The sequence below is a fragment of the Hibiscus syriacus genome, unplaced genomic scaffold (genome assembly GCF_006381635.1).
Source record: "Hibiscus syriacus cultivar Baekdansim isolate YM2019G1 unplaced genomic scaffold, ASM638163v2 tig00109978_pilon, whole genome shotgun sequence".
Classification (NCBI taxonomy): domain Eukaryota; kingdom Viridiplantae; phylum Streptophyta; class Magnoliopsida; order Malvales; family Malvaceae; genus Hibiscus; species Hibiscus syriacus.
In genome coordinates, this window is record NW_024062545.1 from 361130 (window position 1) to 383392 (window position 22263).

A 22263-nucleotide genomic window follows, 5' to 3' on the forward strand; every position below is an offset into this window, starting at 1 on the left:
CTGGAGACCATGGAGAATTAGAGCCTGCCCCGAAACCACATTTCCGAAACCTAGGATATTTTTACCTTAACCAAGTCTTTTTTTTCCTTTCGTCATTTATTTATTTATTTTACTAACATTTCTGCCTTTGTGTTTGTTTTTTTAGCATTTGCATCATAACAAGAGGCCATTGATCCTTAAAAAGCGTTTTTACATACAAAATAATATGAATTAATAGACAAAGGTGTTGTAATACAAGAGATTAAGAACGCCGAGGCAAGACTATGGTCCGAGATGACTTAGGAAGAGAAGGGAGACAGTCTTCAGGGGAACTACGTGTCAGAGCTGGTTAGCTATGCCTCTGTCAGCCTGAAACAGAATGATGTCCAAGAGTTGCGAAACATTTGGGACAGTTGGAAGAATGACAGAAAGCAGAAGTTCAGCGAACGATATGGTGATATTGCCCTCTTACTTCATGTCAAGACTGATGAGCCCCTGCTCTGAGTACTGATTCAATTCTGGAACCCAGGATATAGTTGCTTCACCTTTAACCGGGAGGACATGGTGCCCACTATCGAAGAGTATACCACATTATTGCGCTGCGAAAGCATCAGACTAGAGAATGCATATATCAAACATATCAAGGGTCAGCCTTTTAAGAATGGACTGGCCAAGATTACAGGGGTTGATGAAAAGTGGGTGACTGATCGACTCCGACACAAAGGTAGCGGGGAAGGAATCGAGTGGATCCATATAAAGCAACTAATGAAGAACCACCCTGATGAATGGAAGACTATAGATCTTTTTGCACTGGGTCTGTACAGTTTGATTATCTTTCCAAAGACCTTGGGGTGCATCGACGCAGCCATAGTAGAACTATTTGAACAACTTCCAAGGCGAGTCAACCCAACACCGACCATCTTAGCCGAGACCTTTCGGTCCCTTAATCATTGCAGAAGAACTGGTGGAGGAAGGTTCATTGGATGTGTTCAGCTCCTTCAAGTCTGGATTCACAGCCACTTCTGGAAGACTAACGGGGTTGCCTACCGCCGATTCAACACTACCTATTCACCATTGGGAGAGTTCATCACTATGAAATGGCATGAAGGCGCTTCGAAGGAAGAATGGATGAAGGTCTTCACTCATCTTCAGGACCGGGATATTACTTGGAGAGCCCCCTAGTTGTTCCTCAGTGACGTTCTTTTTTGATTTGGGGATTCTGACACTATGACCTTACTTGGACTTTTGGGTGCAGTTGGGTATGCTCCGTTGTTGGCACTTAGACAGTATGGGGCACGTCAGTTTATCCCAGCAATATACGAATTATCTACATCAGAGTTTGTGTATAACAGTGACAATTATAAGAGGAGGATCAAAGAGGCAGCCGAGTCATGGAAGAAAGTATCCCAGATGGATGTCGTGGCTGCCAGAGATATGCTTACTCTGGATTATATGGAGTGACAAAGATTGAGAAAGAATGATAGCATCCCATTGCCAGACTGTGAAGACACCCGGACCATGGATGAACATCTCAGGCATGTCCCTTCTGAACTTGAGATAGTCAAGGTAGAGTTTGAAGCTGTGAATAATGAGCTGAAACAGAGAGTTAAGGAACTTGAAGTTGAACGTTATCAATGGAAACTAGATGCCGATTCTCAGAAAGATAGAGCAGACAAACTGGAAAGGGAGCAGAAAAGAGTCTATTTTGAGCTTGAAGACTTGAGAAAGGGGTACCAAGATAAAGTCAAGGATAACTCCTGAGGATCCAACGCCTGAGAATTCAAATGGCTGATCTGGAGAAACAACATGAGAAAGATGGTAAAACAATAGCTTCAAAAACCTTCGACGGGGGTTTGCAGTGGTGTTTCCGTTAGGAGCAAGCACAACAAAGGGTGAAGGCCAGAGACACAGTCATCCGAGATTTCCTGGATCAAGTACAGAAGGTAGCTAGCCATCTACACGGCCTGGCAAGGGAAGCTGGAGTGGTCCAACAAGGCATACAACCAGTGACATATGAAAACAGAAGACTTGTCAACCTGCTGGAAGTTGTTTGGGTCTAGAGGATTTAGTCTGAATGTACCTTTGATTGTTTTTATGTCTCTTACAAGATAAAACATTTTTGTCGAAATAAGGATTATTTATAATAATGGGCACTTTTATGGATCAATGCCTCGAACATTTCATGCATTTTTTTCATTTTGCGTTATGCATCTACATTTCATTTTTAAGCATTTTCATAAACATGAAATTTCTTCATGGAGGATTCGATAAAGTGGTTTTAACCACATGACATCACATGGAAGCAAGATTGTAACATCAAAAGAAAAAAATTGAAAACAATACAGTGGGAGCCTGATCAGCTGATTGTAGGACAAAGCCTGCCAGGATGATCTAAGAAAGGAATCCCCATATCCTAAGGGCTACGATGTTGAAGATGTTAGTTGTTACCACATAAGAAGCCCCAAACATTCCTCTGAAAACTGTAAGGCGCTTGCCGAAGAAGGGGGCATGACATATACCATTTGCACTTAGAGGATTATTTTGTTTGAACACGTCTTTGATCTTTCATGTTTGCTTAATCTTTTATATGATTGAATTTATGCTGCTTTCTAAGGTGGAGCAATTGAACAAATTTTAATCTTTAGTTCTTCGAATATTAAATGAATTAATGATTCTTTTAATTCTTCAAGAATTATAGATTTTTGACATATGGAAAGATTAGACCTTTCTTACCCTGTCTCAAACCCCAGAATAAAATACCTTGATTCTTTGCCCAAAACAACTCGTGGTCATTACCAAAAGACGAAATTTTGACATTTCCTCCTTTTGAAATTCTTGAACATTGCCTTTATCTTTTTTATACACTCATACCTTTCTTTGAGTCAATAAGATCACACTACTGTCTTTTTTAGACTCAAAAATAGCCTTTCTTACCATTAAAACCCAAGGCATTGAGTTGTTCATTTTAACATGAGCATTCTTATAAAGAACCAACTTGGGCCATCTCGCGGGGAGCCTGAACATTGATACATCTGGGAAAAAAGAAGAAGAATTCATTCGAAATAATTCTATCATACATTAATTACACTGTTTTCATGTGAATAGAATTAATCTTGAAAATCTATCCCCCTGGGGATACCTCTTCTGTGAAGATTTACATGTATGAAATGATGAATGGCTTTCTTTCTTTATCCCTTCACAACAGGAGAAAAAATATATCCCTTGTGTCCCCTTTTGAGCCTGTAGTAATTTTCTTCTGATTCAACCCTAACCAATGATCACCCTCCACACTGGGGGGCAAGGTGGAAGAAATATGCTCACATGAGCGAAGACATTGATTTAGATGAGATACCAAAAGGTGAACCAAATGCCAAGTGCGAAGATTCAATCAGAACAAAAAGGGCAAAAACAAAAAAGAAGAAAAAAAGGAACAAAAATCAAAACGAAAAAGGGACAAAAAAGCACACGCAAAGATTCCCTAAAGGCAAATGGTACATCAAGCTTCAAACTATGAGATTGATCAAGCACAATCATTCCTGAATCACTGAATCACTTCAGTCGTAGATCATAGACCATCAAGAGAGAGAAACATTTTGAGCAAGATTGAAGGCATCAAAATGAATTGATCCTTGGTTCAACACCCTAAAACACTTGTTTGGGCCTATTTATCCTTTTCTTTCATAACCATGAACCCTGGTCTACATTACGTGCCTTAAAAGTCCCTTCTAATCATACATGGATTTCTAAACAAAAGAGAATATCTTCAGATTTCATCTCGCCCATCAGGATTAATATTTGTTTGCAAAAAACAATGTAATTAATGCATGGTAGAGAAAAATAAAAAAAGGGGTTCAAGACGTAAATCCTTAATAACGTCTTGAAACCAAAGAAGGATTCGAGTTGAAAACCTAAAAAGGCGGCTCGAATATAAAAATTGTGCAACTGAGGCGATCACACAAATTCCTTGATAAGGCATCGCACAATCCAAATGTGACTATGAAAGCTGGGAGTCAGAGAACACTTCCTGTAGAGGAGTATGTAAGCTACCCTATCAAACCTTTGAGCATCAAATGCCAAACCTTTGAGCATCAAATGCCAAACCTTTGACCAAACATAATAACCTGAGACCTTTTTATCCTTTCCTTACTTAACCATTTCCCAAAGATAGCTTTGATCTTGGAACGTGTCAAATAGCTATAATTTATTGAAAGATTAACATTGTAATTAAACATTTGATATCCAATGAACTCTAGTTTTATGATTCGTCTCAATTGTAAAACCGTGAAAGAGATAATATTTTCAAAACTTTTGATTAAACATTTTTCGAAACTCTTTATTGATATTTTCATAACTTTGAAAATAAAAGAGAAAGAAAAACATTTTTTTTTCAAACAAGACAGTCTCTCTAGAGTGGATCTTGGTAAATGACATGTGACTCTTAGACACAAAACTCATGCTCAGAATCAATGATGAAGAAAGAAATGAGGAACATTTGGGGCATCTTTGGAGATTCAACATCAAATATTGGGGTATTTTTGGATATTGGGGCATCATTTGGGGATTCAACATCCTAATGCAAATTATCAGACCTTTTTCAGGAGATAAAATATAACCAATTCATGTTACATGCATCTTGTGCATACATTTTAGAGCATCATATTTATCTTTTTCCACATACATATTTTTTTGCAGCTTTTAGAGTCAAGTTTCAACTTCAAGACGAAGGATACTCGATTCAAAACAACTTTTAAAGATTCATGTTGGTTGCTTAACTCAGCAACAAGAAGCTACACTTCGACCAACTCGACAGATTGAAAGTTTCTCTCGAAACAACAAAATTTGCTCGAGAGGGATTTCAATTTCACGACGAAGGATATCTAGCTCGAAGCCAAACTTCACAATAAAGGGGTCTATACGGTTTCAACTTCACGACGAAGGGAATTGTATCCACCCGCAACATACAATACTTGGATTTCAACTTCACGACAAAGGATATTCAAGTCAAGGCTCAACTTCACAACGAAGTGGCTATCCGCGATTTTAACTCCATGACGGAGGATATCGTGCCACTCGAGACAACACAAGTTCAACTTCACAACGAAGGGACGGCTGGTTGTCAACAAACAACTTCCCAAATTCAGAGCCAATTTCAACTTCACAGCGAAAGATATTGGACTCCAGACAACACAAGTTTAACTTCACGACGAAAGAACCGCTGGTTGTCAACAAACAACTTCTCAATTTCAGAGCCAATTTCAACTTCACAACGAAGGATATTGGACTCCAGACAACGCAAGTTCAACTTCACGATGAAGGGACCGCTGGTTGTCAATAAACAATTTCAAATTTCAGAGCCAATTTCAAATTCACAACGAAGGATATTGGACTCAAGACAACGCAAGTTCAACTTCATGACGAAGGGACCGCTGGTTGTCAATAAATAACTTCCCAATTTCAGAGCCAATTTCAACGTCACAGCGAAGGATATTGGACTCCAGACAACACAAGTTCAACTTCACGACGAAGGGACCGCTGGTTGTCAACAAATAATTTCCCAATTTCAGAGCCAATTTCAACTTCACAGCGAAGGATATTGGACTCCAAACAACGCAAGTTCAACTTCACAACGAAGGGGCCGCTGGTTGTCAACAAATAACTTCTCAATTTCAGAGACAATTTCAACTTCACAACGAAGGATATTGGACTCCAGAAAACGCAAGTTCAACTTCACGACGAAGGGACCGCTGGTTGTCAACAAACAACTTCCCAATTTTAGAGCCAATTTCAACTTCACAGCGAATGATATTGGACTCGAGACAACGCAAGTTCAACTTCACGACGAAGGGACCGCTAGTTGTCAACAAACAATTTCCCAATTTTGGAGCCAATTTCAACTTCACAACAAAGGATATTGGACTCGAGGCAACACAAGTTCAACTTCACAACGAAGGGGCCGCTGGTTGTCAACAAATAACTTCTCAATTTCAGAGACAATTTCAACTTCACAACGAAGGATATTGGACTCCAGAAAACGCAAGTTCAACTTCACGACGAAGGGACCGCTGGTTGTCAACAAACAACTTCCCAATTTTAGAGCCAATTTCAACTTCACAGCGAATGATATTGGACTCGAGACAACGCAAGTTCAACTTCACGACGAAGGGACCGCTAGTTGTCAACAAACAATTTCCCAATTTTGGAGCCAATTTCAACTTCACAACAAAGGATATTGGACTCGAGGCAACACAAGTTCAACTTCACAACGAAGGGACGGCTGGTTGTCAACAAACAATTTCCCGATATCAGAGCCAATTTCAACTTCACGACGGAGGATATTGGACTCGAAACAATGCTTCTTACTTGGATTTCAACTTCACGACGAAGGATATCCAATTCCAGGCTCAACTTCACGACGAAGGGGTCACCCGCGGTTTCAACTTCACGACGAAGGGAATCGTGCACACAAACATCATCCATCTTTAGATTGGATTTCAACTTCACGACGAGGGATATCCAACTCAAAGAAGGATTATCTCTCAACAAAGACCTTCGAGTTCGACTACGCTCAGCTCCAAGGCACATCATTTATAGCATAAATCAAGGCTAGAAGGGTTATCTACCATCAAAATTGTCGAGTTTGATTCCATTCAGCTCGATGACACATCAATCGCACTACTTTCCGGTTGCAGTCGAGGTTTTTAAGTCGACAAGAGGACCTAGGTTAGCCGTGCCTGAGTGACAAGCAACCATTTTCAAGCAGCATAGCTTAAGTCAAGAAAAAGCTATCTGTCAATGAAGATTTTTTAGTTCGATTCCGATCCAATGCCTTTAAACCGATAAGAAGACCGAAGGGCAACGGGAAGCCACGTGCTGATTCAAATTCCAAACTACGGCTTCAATTTCATATCATTTCAAGATGAACTCGACTTCACGATGGAGGAGTCATCTGTAACTCAATTCGACAGGGAGTTATTGAAACATCAGAGTCAATTTTCAACTCCACTGAATGAAAAGTGTGTCTTTTAATCTTTGCCCTATCCCCTTTACACGACTATAGGCAAAGAGGGGCAACTGTCAACACACCTTTTCGTCCTACTAGGATTCAAACTCCTAAAAATATGATAGAATTTTGCTAGGATTCAAACTCCTAAAAATAGGATAGAGTTCTACTATTATTTAAACTCCTAAAGATAGGATCCACAAGCATTATAAATAGTCATTGTAACTCACTATTGTAACACATTCGCACAAGAGATATACAAAATACCAAGCAAAAAATTACAAGCAACTCCTAGCCATTTTTCGAAGCATTTATATTTTGAAAGGTAAAGTTCATACTTTCGCATGTTATTTTTCCTTGCCCTTGTTGTGTTTTGATTCAAAAGAAAACCAAGAGAAGTGTTTTTGGCCAATGAACGGGGGCGTTTTCGAGATCTATTTTTGTAGATCTAGCCCCCGAGGCTTGTGTTTTTTTGAAAAACTATTCGGATTTTTATAAACGGGTCGTGTGGATCCGTGTGTTTTGCCTCTACAATGGGTTAATGCCCATTTCGGTCCCCATGATTTTAAATACATGCAGATTCATTTTTTTCTTTAATTGGCTTTTAATTTCGACCCCTAATTCATTTTTTGTTTTAATTTAACCCTTATTATTTATATGTATATATATATATATATATTTAATTATATTTTATTTATTTATTATAGTTCTCTTTTTTTCATTTTGTTTTTGCGTTATATTATATTATTTTCCTATTATATATATATATATTATTTTTTATCTATGTTTACTTATTTACTATTTTTTTTACTATATTTTCCTAACGTTATATATATATATATATATATATATATATATATTCTTATTTTATTTTATTTTATATTTCTTTGATTACTATTTTTTTAGTTAATATTATATGTATATTTATTTTTCATTTATTTATTATTATTATTACTATTTAATATTTTATTATATTATACATACATTTATATATATATATATATATATATATATATATTATTTTATTTATACTATTTATTTATTTTCATTATATTTTTAGTTTCTTTGCTCTTATTATTATTTTTCTTTTTAAAAAAATACTTTACATTTTTTATTCTTTTTGTATATATATTTTATCTTCATTTATTTTATTTTATTCAATTTTATTTTTTTTTGTTTCATCCAATTATTTTATGTTTATTATTATTGGCTTCATTTATTTCCTTGGTTTACTCTTTAGTTTTGTTATTTTCTTTTATTATTATTATTTTCTTTTAACATCTTATTTTTTAAGGGTATTTCCGTAAACTCATTAAGGGTAAGTAATTTGGATCAAATTTTACCTTTTAATTTAACTTGCAATTTTCTTAATCAAAGACAATTGGAAATTACGTAGTACCGAAAGGGCAGTTTAAGGGTGTTAATCATTCCTTGACCGTAACCGACTCCCGAACCCGACACATCTTTGGAAAGACGCAGATCAGGTAAGAAATAGGGTATCTGATCAACCCATTTGTTTTAAATAAATGATCGGTGGCGACTCCAATCCATATTTTTCAAGTCGAAGCCCAATTCCGAGATCCAACCGAAAGACAGTTGCGACATATCTAGAGTGTGATTAGTGTAGCAATCATCATCAACATCAGCAATCCAGAGCTGAACGGAACGCATCCAATTTTTCTTGTCCTTATAATTATTGCAGTTGTTGTTTTCCGATTGAAACATCGGGATCTTCTTGGCAAGAATCGGGAGCGAAACGCCGAGAGCACCGACCATCAAGATCGATGCGATGACTACGAGTTTGTATTTCAAAACCTTGGTTCTGTTGCTGGCATCGAGACGAGGAAGCAGCTCGTCGTCACAGGTACAGTGCAGAAGCCATGGAAGGAAGAGAAATAAGGCAAAGAGAGAGAGAACCGAGCCCCGCCTTTCGTGTTTTTCCTCCTCCCCAAGCAGAAGACCCCCAACATTATTTAAAGTTGATAAATAACTAGCCCCAGATTCCCACTTTCCTTCAAACATGCGTGAGTTTAGACGTGCGAGGTGGTGGGTGGGGATTGGTTATGTAGGTGAGTAATGGTTTACTGGGTAGTTTGCAGGAAATAGGGGTTGAATAAAAAATCTGTAAAAATAATAATAATAATAAAAATAATAATAATAATAATAATAAAAATAAATAATAATATTTTTTTTTAAAATCGAACAAAAACATGTGTCTACAATGTAAATTGAATTTTTATTTAATTTATTTATTAAATAACTATTAAGGTAAATTAAATAAAGAGTTATTGAAATACTAATAAATTTTCTTTCCAGTAAAATTTTAAAAGAAACAAAATGATCACTGAAAGTAATAATTTGTCATGAGAAAAGTAATAAAATTTGTTTTAACAGTTAATCACTGATCTGTTAAATTTGATCACGAGACTTACATTGATGTGGCAAATGATGTAATATTTTTAACAAATTAATTTTACACTAATAAGATGAAAACACGTGATATTATTTTATCATTATAAAAAAAACTTGAAAATTTTAACCTTATATGCAAGGAGCGAGAATCAAACTTGAGGTCAAGAGGTCCCAAAGCCCAATCACTGAGTAAGGGGTAAAGTCTTGATATGTTTTTTTTTATAAAAATAATATTAAAGTTAAATTGTTGTAAGCAAAAATTTGATAATAATACTTAATTTAGGATATTGGGTTTTGAAAATGGAATTTGAAAATTGATTTAGATTTTTTGAAAACTCTAATATATATTAAACTTAAAGTGTGTGTTTTTTCATATAATATCAAATCCATAGGTTAGCTTGGTGGTCAAAAGTTAATTTTACATTGACTAGGCATGCGTTTAATTAATTTCACCATCAATAATTCTTTTAAAAATAAAATTTTACTGACGTGACATGATATATCATTATTTTTTTTACATGTAGATGTGTCACGATAATATTGTAGTTCAACTTCATCCATCTAATTATAAAAAATATTAATTGTTAGTCGAATAATAAGTTCCATCTAAACAAGAGATAATTTATCTAAAAATGAAACGTTATGAGTTAAAATGTTCTAAAAAGGATAGATGTCAAATGACTATCAAAACAAATATTAGAGGTTAATTTTGATATCATGTGATTTGTTAAATAGAAACCATAATATTTGCTTATGCAAAAATAAATGAATTTATAAATATTTAGTTTATCTTTCAATTCAAGATGACAACTATACTTCTTATTAATATATTTTTAAAAGACAAGTTAACTAACAATAATTGTAAGAATTGGATAAAGAACTTGTATGTTATTTTAAGTTATGTAAATACAATATTATACTTGATGAGTTTTAGTAAAAGATTATATTCTTGTGCTTATTGATTTTTAATGGAACTTAGGTAATGAGTCTAAACAGATTGAGATGGGTTTTAATCTTAATCATTATCGCGCACATACCTTGTAAATGCAGTAAAATTTTTAAAAAAAATAATACTTTATTTAATCGTTAAAGCCGCTTGATAAATTCATTTACGTTGGAAATTTAAGATAGTTTTTGTATAAACTGAAAACACATCATAAACCATGAAACATACACAGCACAGATATATGCAGTCTGTAACACATTTTCATCTACTTTTGGCCTTTCTTCCATAAAACACCAATCTTTTTCAACATGTTGCCATTTTTTTTTCTTTGGTGAATCATCACCCATGTCTTCTGAGTTTGGTGAACCGGATATCGGGTTGTGGTTGCTGTCAAATGATATGATCTGGTCCATATGTTTCCCATTGTTCCCTGTAGAAAGCGTGGCGGTGGCTGCCTCTGCTGCTTTTCTCCATTGATCTGACTGAACCTTTATTCTCCTTAACTCGGCCCCCATTTCATTGTTTGCTGCTTGGGCTCTTTCGAGCTGTTCGGTCACGAGTTCTGCTCTTTTGCTACTCTTTTCGGCTGCTTCGGTTAAATTGCCGAGTTTCATCAGAGCCTGTTGCTCTGCAGCCCTTGCTGCTTCTAATAACATAGCAGATTCATCACTAAGTTTATTGCCATCCATTTCTTTCTTAATCTCCATTTGAGCTTTTCGTTTTGCTCGGTTACGCTCTGCAACTCGATTTCTTTGGCCGTCAAATGTGCTTGCAGTTCCACCAAATCGGCCTCTAACTTCTTCAACTCCATTGCAAGTTCCAGTTCTTTTTCATTGGATAGTTGCTTCTCCATCTTTGAATTTAGCTCCTCATTTTCAGCCGAAATGCACTGCAATTCAGTCTCCTTATCCATTAAGTTCGCTCTAAGTTCTTCGACATCGGCTTTCATTTTCTTTAATTCGGCTTCCAGTTCTGACTCCTTCTGACTAGATTGTGTTCGTATGCATTCCACTTTTTCATAAACGCTTCTAATTTGCAATGTGCTCCGAATATATTCTTCTTGATACCTTATTTCATATGCATCCAATGCCGATCTCAATTGACCGACTTCGAGTTTTGCGAAATTAAGCTCCGTTTTGAGCTTCTCTGTCTCCTCCTTTTCTCCGACTGTGCTGCTATTACTGACGAGTTCCTCCTGGAGCTTGCTCACAAGTCCCTCCAGTGACTTAACTTTAGCTTTTGACTCCCCTAACTCCAATGACAATTTTTTGTTAGCTTCGGTCCCTTTCGTGGCATTGGACCTGAGTGTTTCTCCGGTTTTATTTACTGCTTCTATTTGCATTTTGGTTTTGTTAACAACTTCAATGGCCTGGGCTTCAGATTCTCTGCAATTAGTGATCTCCGACTTGAGTTTGTCTACCAAGGCGAGAGTGTCAGTCAGTTCAATTCTCAAGTTCTGAATCTCAGAATGTGCAGCTTCAGCATGTTTAATTCGAATGGCTTCGGATTCATACGACTTTTCAAGCTGTACTTTAAGCTTTTGAATTTCATTTAAAGCAGAAGCCAAGGCAGCAGAGTCCATCTCTTGCTGCTTCTGGACAGCCTCGATTTCAGATTGCCACGCTCTATCTCGATCTTGACAGATTTTGCGGAGTTCTTGGACACGATCATCCTCGGAAGCGGAAGTTTCCAGTAACTGCCGTTCGTATTCTTCGAGCTTGGCTGACATTTCTGATAGCTGTTTTTTGGCCTCCTCAGCCTCTTGCATGGCTCGCCTCTTCCATGACTCGGATGCAGTCAATTGGTCCTTCGTCCTTTTAAGATCATCTTGAAGCTGATTGAGTTGTGCTTCCAGTTCATTCACTCGGTCTGCACACTTCTTCTAGAGCTCGCACGACACGACAAGATCCAACGTTTCGTCAGCGAGTGTATCCATTCCAGTTAATAATCAAAAACAATATGCAGATCACATTGCAGGAAGCATCATTAGACTAAAACCATTCAAAAGTGACCGAGCAATACCTCAGACACCGGGCTTCTCAATGCTTTACGTTCATTAACCTTCGGACTCCTCTCTTTCCGCGTCTTACTCGCAGGATTCAAAGATGAAACCATGTCGGCATCAGATCCCGACATCTTCATTCGATGAGAAGTTCGAGGTGCAGCCGAAGATTTCTTCTGAGACACTACTAGGGAGCCTGTTTTACTGTCAAAAACAATGGAATTCAATATGAGCCTCTTCCAAGAGGATGCAACTACTTGTACACTGTTCTATATAAACATTCATGATGCACAGAGGATCGAACATCGATAGCTTACTAAAAACTTCATGATCAAGCAATCACATAACTCAAAGAAGTTGATGTTGCACCATTTTTCCAAGAACAAGTGCATGTATGTAAAGTAATGAGGATCTTACCTTGATTTAGGGGTCTGCATGATTTGAAGTGGTGAAAGGGGAAGATATATGTACCCACACAAACTGCAAACAATCGGAGAAATCGTGGGGTAAGAAGCTACATTGGGGAGAATCTGATAATATAAATGTAGAACAAGTGCAGAGCCAAAAATGGTGGTGTTGTTATTATACAAAGGCTCAGCTAACATTCAATCAACACAATTCCTTCAAAGAAACTCCACACAAAACTACTTCCTCTACTACCAACCAGAACCAAATGACATGATTTAGAATGGAAGAAACAGAACAAAGGTCGCCATCAAATAAATTTACTAAATTTAATTATTTAAATTAAATAAATAATATATATAATTGGACAAGCTAGAAATGAATGAACGTTTGGTTCACGGAATGTAAAATTACCAATGAGAATAAAAGATTATCAAGGAATAGGATTACTGGAAATGTTGTATTTTGTGTTTGGTTGGTTTAGCAGGAATGTAAGATTACCGTGTTTGGTTAAAGAAATAAAAGATTATTGGAATGTATATTTGACCAAATTGTCCTTATTATATATTTGTTTTTTTAACAAGTTGAAAAATATTTATATATTTTCTTTAAAAAATTTAAATTCATAAAATTTATATAAATTTTTACAAAATTAAAAATATAAAAAAATTTAATGAAATGATAACATTTTATTTTAACCTCTGAATTTCATATAAAATTTTAATTATAATTTTTTTTGTAAATCTAAAATAATTTAAGGATAAATTTATAATTTAACCTTCGTAGAATTTTTATTATTCAATGACTGATTAAAAATATTTTTGAAAGAAAAAAAGATTTAAGGGTGTTTTAGTCCAAAACGCCGATAATCCAACAATACCTAAGGAAAATGAGGTAATGACATTCCCGGTAATATATCCAAAAAATCCACTATTAATAATATAAGATTATCGAGAATGACATTCACGACTAACTAAACGAGAAATGTGAATTCCATTCCCAAGAATCTCTCATTCCCATGAGAATCTCTCATTTACATTAGAATTTCACATATTCCCTAATCAAACACACCCTTAAAGTTACTAAAATATATAAAAGGAAAGCAGGAAACAAAAACAGGGTATTGTTCATTAACCAGTGACCTAAGCTGAGAAAGAAGAAAGCTGTTCAAATGAAGAAAACTAGAACCGAAAAGTAAGGTTAAAACAGGGTTCTGAAGTCCAAAGATTGCAGCCTAAAACTGAAGAACGGGGGATTTTCTTGAGAAAAGGTACACGGGTATAGAAATTGCTAGCATAAAGCAAAACCCAGAAAGAAATTGGACACCCCTACTCACGTTTAAAACCCAGAACGAAATTTACCTGAAGAATGCTACTGCTAGAGATGGCTAGCTTTGGTTAATATTTTTAGAAAGGAAAAACAAAACCAAGCTTGGGAAACGAAACAGGGGTGGTTAAGTATAAGCTTTCGTTTGGCTGAAGTTGTTTTTGATGTATAAATTCAGTTGCCGAAGGACAGGTGCTTACAGGTAGTTCTACCCCTTTCTTTTATATATATGTTTCAGAGAAAGAGTAAGCAAAAGACGCTTGGCTTATAGGGACGTTTACCTATACAGGAGATTGTGATTGATTAAAAGCACCACGCGCTGTTCCACGCTCCTTCATGATTTTGGTTCTATATTTTCAAATGTATGATTTAATCATTATTTTGTAATTTTTTTAATTCTATAATATTAATAGTTAATGAAAATAATTATTTTTTATTAAGTTAAAGGGATATTACAGTAGTTAGTGTTTAAATCTATGAACTCTAGAAATAATAATAACTCCTTTAATTACTAAGATAAATTAATTCGTGCTAATAGAAATAATTAACACATCTAAATATATCTATTAATACAGGGTAAACTACTCAAATAGTCCCCCGATTTTAGAATAAAATTATATTAAATTATTAATTATACAAAATTGGTATAGTTTTTTTTAAAAAAATCTTGCATTAAATATGATTTAATATATATTGTTATATTTTATGATTGATCTAGGTTCGAATTATCATTTGAATTCTTTTTATTTTTCTATCATTACAATATTATAAGATAAATATATATATATAGGGAACCTAAGTCCAACCATCTACAAACATAAATCATCTCCAAATTATTTTTTTATCTAATCAGGTGGTGACACATGTCACTAGAGACACATGCCACAGTCATATTTCACATGCTATCTTCTTATTAAAGGATTAATTTATTAAATTAAAACCAAAACTCATAGAAAGACCAAATTTGTAATTATACCAATTTTATTAATTATCACATTAGCAACACTTATATTAATGTTAACCGCAAATGATTTGGTGATATCATTTAAATAATTAAGTGATTTGATTGATAAAATTAAAAGATCAATAGTTAAAATAAAAAAGGGATAATAATTAAGTGGATATACGTATAGTTTACTCTAATTTGTAATTCTAATAAAATTTTAATTTTTATTATTTTAAATGAATAAGAATTGTGAATGCGGACAACTAAAAGAACTATTATACCTTCAAACTAGATATTACCCTATGATTTATTAAACCAAACTTGCCTGGAAGGGTTTAGCTTGGGTGGCAGGGGATTAGCCCCTTGGTTAAATGGTCTCACAGCAGTTTTAGTCCTTTGAAAATTTTTATTTAGTTTCACTTTAGCTTTAAATAAATAAATAAAACATGGAATTCACATGTGCATTGCCTTGTTATTTAGGGCATTTTGTTTAATGGGTCCCCAAAAACAACACAAATTTGGGGACCACGTTGCTTATTTCAATTAAATATAATTCCCATCAGAAGTGAAATAAAACTGCCTACCAACATTTCGTTAGTTCTCATGTGAGCAATAAATCAAATTTTTAGTCAAAGAATTTCAAAGCCATATCTCCATACTTTTTTTATTATAGTTAATTTGGGGTTGAATATAAGATAATATATGTTCAAATATTTTCAATAATTTGATATTGAATTCTCAGACACCTCTACATACGTGATGTTCGGATTTAAAAACTCAAAAAATAACAATAATTTTTTAACCACTAAAGTCGTGTTTAAATCTAAAGCTTTGACGAAAATTTAATGATAATCGGTTTACTCTATCGATGACTTGGATGTTTGTCTAATTCCGTGTTGATGTTTGCCTAATTGTAATGAAATTAGGGATGTACTCAGAGAGTCTTCGAGACGGTAATAAATCTTCAATATTTTAAAAATTCATATTTTTTTATTAATAATTTAATTTTATATTCATGATTTTTTTTAATTTCGTATCTTTTATATTTATATTATGCGTGATGAAAAAAATACCCTTAATATTTTGATTAAATAGTCGACCAATATTTTCTTAAAAATATGAGAAAAAGATGTGATTTCATGTGGTTTTAGACCTTTGCTTTGATTGCAATGAAAGCAACAAAAGTAATAATCTTTTGCTTGTGATCTTCATCGCCTCCCGTTGGACACGAGGGGGACTAACAAAAAAACAACTTGCCAACAGGAAGCAATCCATTTTTCGCTTTTAAATTATTAATAATATTATAAGCCAAAAATTTAAATTAACTATCCACACATTAGATAATTATAAGACAAAACTTTATGTTAATAAAAATTTGAATAAATTATTAGTATATATAATAAACAATATTGGACTATTAATAACATTTTAGTAAATAATAGATAATAAAATAACTACCAATTTTAGTAATAGACGACGATAGAAAATACCATAATTATAAATTTCATATTTAAAATGTCAAAATGTATGTAAACTATTAATAAGTATTTATACATTTATAATTGTCATCATTGTTATAGCATCAATTTGGATTTAAAATTATATCAATGTTACAAATTAACTAACAAATATTTATTATTAAATTACGTATTTGTAACATTACAACCAATTTAATCAACAATTTTTAAAGTAAATGATTAAAAATTCTCAGTTGATACCTCTCATCTCATCTAGGTTGTAGGTTCCATACCATCATAAACAAAATTTCTCTTTCCCACCTCCTAAGTAAGAGTTGTTCAAAAATATTATGACCATTTTAAAATAAAATTACTAAATCATTTTTAATAATTAAAAACTAATAAAAATATAATAATAAATATTGATAGACAATTTTGCATTTTTATTGAATAATTTGGGGCGATTAAAAAGGTTTTATTTGTTCATAACTATCTTAACCAATTGACAACGTACACACACCTTGCAAATGAATCTGCTTGAATTCAAGAACTTTAAAAAGAATATCATTCTCTTTAACCCTCGAAACCACTTGATGAGTTCAGAATTTCATAATTATAAACATTAGGCTTAAGGGTCACTTTTGCCCTTATAATTGACATAATTTATCATTTTCGTCTCTATCGTATTTTCACATCAATTTAGCCCTCCAAGCTGTTTAATTGCATCATTCTATATCATACCCCTAACTTAAAACTTTAAATCAATAACCTTAAACCTTAAACCCTAAACCCTAAACTCTAACTTTAACCCCTTAATTTAGGATTTAGGTGAGGGATAGGGTCTATAATGATGCAACTGGGGAACTTCGAGTGCTAAATTAATGCGAAAATATGATAGGGACGAAACTGATAAATTGAGTCTACTATATAGACAACAATTATCCTTTTACCTAAACATTAGCAATAATAAAATGATAATGTACTATGAATAATGTTAATAATAAATCATTGATAAATTAATAGCATATGTCATGAATCATCACCATTCGACAAGCCTCATCACGTAGGTGTCATAATACCATAATCCAACTCATATGTGATGGGGGTCTCATTCCTAGTATAATTCATTATTTCCTCCTTGGACCACATAATTCTTTTAAAGATTTGTCACACAAAGATGCACTTCTCCATATTTGAGTCGGAATCACCTATAGCCCTGTAGAGTCATCTTTGCAACCCTAGCACCATTTATTAATTCGTTTTAATAATATTGTAGTATGTAGATAGCTAATTTCGGCCTACCTCTTAATTTGATTTTAAAAGAAAAGGTATTTTATACATAATCAGAATGATAGTTAGATACTAAATATGTAGTTTATCTTAAATTTAAAATTATTTCAAATTAAATAGTTAATTTAAAAATAATATTATTTTAAATAAATAAATAAATTAAATAAATATTTTAAAGTATTTTTTAATATTATAAATATACACATTTTAGAATGATTTAATATAAATTTTATAAAAATATATAGATTATTTAATTATTTTTATTTCAGTGAAAAAATAATCTATTAATTTAATAATGATATAAGTAAGTTTTAAATTCAGTATAATAAAAGAAGGTTTACACTATAATTGAGTGGTTAAGCTTTCTGTCATTAATTTAAAGTATTTAATATTTTAATTTTATAATCATAGAAAAATATTGGTTTTGTTGTGATACCTAGGGATGAACCTAGATGGGGAAGGGGGCAGTGGGGCCGGTCGGCCCCCTAAAAATTTTAAATTCCTATATATTTTAGATATTTTCTTTGTATTTTTATTGAAAATATGTTTTTTCTCTCTAAAATTTTATAAGTTCTCTCATACTTAAAATTTTATAAGTTCGCCTCTCCTAATATAAAATATTGCGTCTGTCTCTGGTGATACCATTATATAAGTTAAAAACAAAATATGGTGAAATTAACCTAAATGACTAACTTAACTCAATAGTTAGGTGCTTTGCATATCATATAAGAGGCTTAGGTTTAATTCATGCTCGGAACAATAATGATTTCTTTTATTTTATCCTCATAAGTGGTGACATGTCTCACCACCTAATTAGTTGAATAAAATTAATTAAAAATATATTGACAAAGAGAAAGAAAAATGTGATAAAAAAATAATAATAATAAATGACATTAATATGTCATGACACATCAATATTATCGTTGAATTTTTAATGACATGATACGAAACAAAAGTGATGATTTAATTACAAAACGTGTAATATACTCTTTTAATATTTATGTAATAAGAATAATTTGATTAGTAGGATATTCCAATGTATTAAATTAGTGATATATTTTTATGTGTGATGTTCACAGTAGAATTTTCCTCTAAAATAAAGTATAAAATTTGAGTTTTTTTTTTTAAAAAAAAAATTATTGTAAAAAACTACAACCTAAATTTACTAAAATTGCATTATTCTAATCTCTTTAAATCACTTCTCATTTCTATCCTTATGCATCATTCGTAAATTTTTCAAAACCCATCGGACTCGAGTCAAATATCTACCATTAATAGTAAAAATTGATTTTATTAGTTTCTTATTGATAGTGATTTTCTCAATCCAATTTGCAGTGGGAAACAACATGCAATTCAAAAGTTCCACCGAAAGTAGCTCCGATTCGAAAGAAGATGCTACCAAAGAGGCAGAAGAGGATGCAATACGATTTCCTAATGACACTACGAAATTTATTTCCGAAGGTCTCGAAGAAGCCTCCTAAAAGGGGCTTGTGAAAGACATGGGCGACCATTATGTTTTACAATTTCCCCCACAAGGGGAAGATCATTTTTTCACTAATATAATCACAAAAACCCTAAAGAAGATGGAAGAAAATAAAACGGCAGATTACAAGGTTTTGAAAGAGGCACTTTATCCAGGGGGATCAAAAACTATGAACCCCGAGACTAAATATGATTTCATTCAAGCCATTAGAGATGCAATGAGTACTGCTTATATTGTACAACATGAAACACAATCCGCATAACATGCAAGGCTATCAAATTTTCTCAAAGGTAAATTAAAATTGTTTAAGTTTTAAAATAAATTCAAAGTTTTGTTTTTTTGTAGTTTGGTTAATTTTTCTTAAATAGTAGCATTTTAATTGTTGGAACATTATAAAATGTTCCAAGGAGCTACAAGTGAAATGTTGTAATTAATCTTGTAACATATATGAATTTTTCAAGAACTTGTTTTTGATTCTCTTAATTACATTACAATTATATCGCATCATACATGCTATTTGGCATGACTACGGGAAGCTTGTCTTATCTGCCACTTGAGTAATATTTTACTTGTTTGAGATCTTAGCTTTTACTAATCTTCACTAATTTTTACCTTTAATGTTTGAGTCAGATGTATGTACCATAGAAACATAGAAGCTCTATCTTATACTTTCTTTCAAAGGCCAAAACTACCCTGTCAACAAGGAATTGGAATGTGAAACACGAGTTCACTCATTTCAAGGGATCCTTGGACATCTTATAGGTGAAGTTTTTTCACCTGTTGATCCTTTGAACATCACAAAGTGAAACTCTATCCTCATCTTCATTCTTGTGGTCTCCCAAGTAATAGGATGAAAACTCCTGAGACAATTGGATAAAAAATGAGAATGTATGACTTAGAGCCAGAAACCTTGATGATGCATGGTATGTAAAATAATCATGATAATATGTGTAAGTTGAAGAAAGAATATAGTTATGCCTTCATATGTTCATCTTCGAATCAGTGTCAGGTGCCGGCCAGAGTTCCCCCAAACACTTCAGTAGGTCACGAGGGACCGGACCGCATTACCTCAGTGAAGTGATCAAGGGAACTCCAGAGGACAGCTGACTCTCTGTGTCTTAATTTTGGTTAGATGCTAAGGAATATAAGGGAAACCTACCTATTTATAAGTGAAGGCTCTATATGTGTTGGTAGCCTAGTACTTGTGGCCCTTGAGGAAATCTGACTGGCATTAGATATTAACTAAAATTCACATTTGGCAAGTCACTGAAACTGAATCTAGTCAGAATTATGGCTTTTGGGGGATTAGAGATGATGAGATAGAGAATGTGTTTAAGTTATAAATTCATGGAATAATTGAAATGCTCTTTTTGGGCCAATTAGCTGAGGATGAATCACTTACTAGTTTTAGTATTGGTGTCAGTTGTATCTCCATTCATACTATTCAACAAATGAGATTAGCAAACATTGATAATTATCCATGTATTTCAACATTCATTAATAAACTGCTTTACCTGTATAGAAACATGGTATGAGAAATCTTTGGAAAGTGAACATAGACGCAACTATGGGACAATTGAGAGGTAAAGAATCAAGTGTTGTCAGTACAATCTTCCTTTCCAAATGTCTTTTTTGCCTGATCGAATCTGAACAAGAATCTGAAGTATTGCAGATGCTAAAGAGATTTCACTTCAAAAAAGGTTGCCAAGCATGAGAAACTGTGTTTTACTTGAAAAAAAGGTTCCCTTTGTACTTCTGAAAGCTGAAAAGAAAAAGGTTAGAAAGGACAGACTCTCAAATATCGGCCAGGTTCATTTACAACAACATGAAAGCTATGAATTTCAGAACATGTACCTGAACTTGGTGAACCTTTCCTATTTATACAGCGAACTCTCTGTGAATAAATATACCGAGAAACCATAGCATAAGAAAGAGAATGTCAGCCGTTCCTTGGAGTTTCCCTGACCACTTCATTGGGGCTATTTTAAGACCATTAACTGCGTACATTTTGTGCCACTGAAGTGTTTTGGGGGAACTCTAGGAAGTAGTTGACGCTGGTTAACATCACATACTGTCGGAGACTTACTTCATGTCTAGGAAATCTTTCCCATGTATACCATGTAAAGTTCTTTAACCATCTTTTATGCATTCTGATGTTGTTAATGAAACCGTGTCTTCCACACTTGTTCAACAGTCATAGATTTGCAGATATTCTAATGAACAAAAAAGAGGATAAGAAATTTCTTATCTCACTCTAATTTGGCATCTCATTACTCACTAGCCGCGGAGGAGAAGCAAAGGCAGTAGATGACCCTGATCGAAGTCGTGTGAGGCCTTCATTCATTACCAGCTCCAGGCCTCCAGTGTCCCTCTTCAATGCAGCCAAGTAAAGCCTTAAGTTTGTGCTTTATGGAATTGTTGTGTAAGATTCAAATATTCAAAGCTATCCTTTGTTCCAAAGTTGTATTTAAAAGCTACCCATTATTTCAAAGTTTACTCTTTTTTCCCCTTTAATGTCATGTTTCTGCTTAGTTGTAGCTCTTGAGTTGCTAATGTCGATAAAAGTATATAAAATTAAAAGTTTGGGACTATTTTGTTGCAAGTCTTATGATGTTGATAAACCTTTACCGAAAGCCCTTATCATCTCAAGCTTTGAATCGAATACTCAAAATCATAGCGTTCTCAAAGGGTTAAATATCAGTAATAGATCTATTCAGAAGAGAAATTTAAAGTTAATTGTGCGGTGAGGGTTTATACTTTCCCTAAAAATGTTACAGAATCTCATTACTCGTAGTTGGGGTTATACTTTTGAACCTTGGATGTCCAAAGACTCTTAACGATGTTCAATATGACTCGATATGTGCACGGTAAAGGACATGATTCATCCAACTCAGCCAATGAAATGACACAGACACATACTGAGTCTTGATGTCACAATCAATGATCTAATGAACAATTAGAGGGTAAGTATCGTGGTAGACCTTGTTCGCAATTTCATTTGTGTGATAGGTTAAGGC

General features: G+C 33.7%; 1 pseudogene; it reads right to left on the reverse strand.

Moving 5' to 3' along the window:
• Positions 1-10510: 10510 nt before the first annotated feature.
• On the reverse strand, positions 10511-14123 carry LOC120211641 (annotated as a pseudogene).
• Between the last annotated feature and the right edge of the window lie 8140 nt (positions 14124-22263).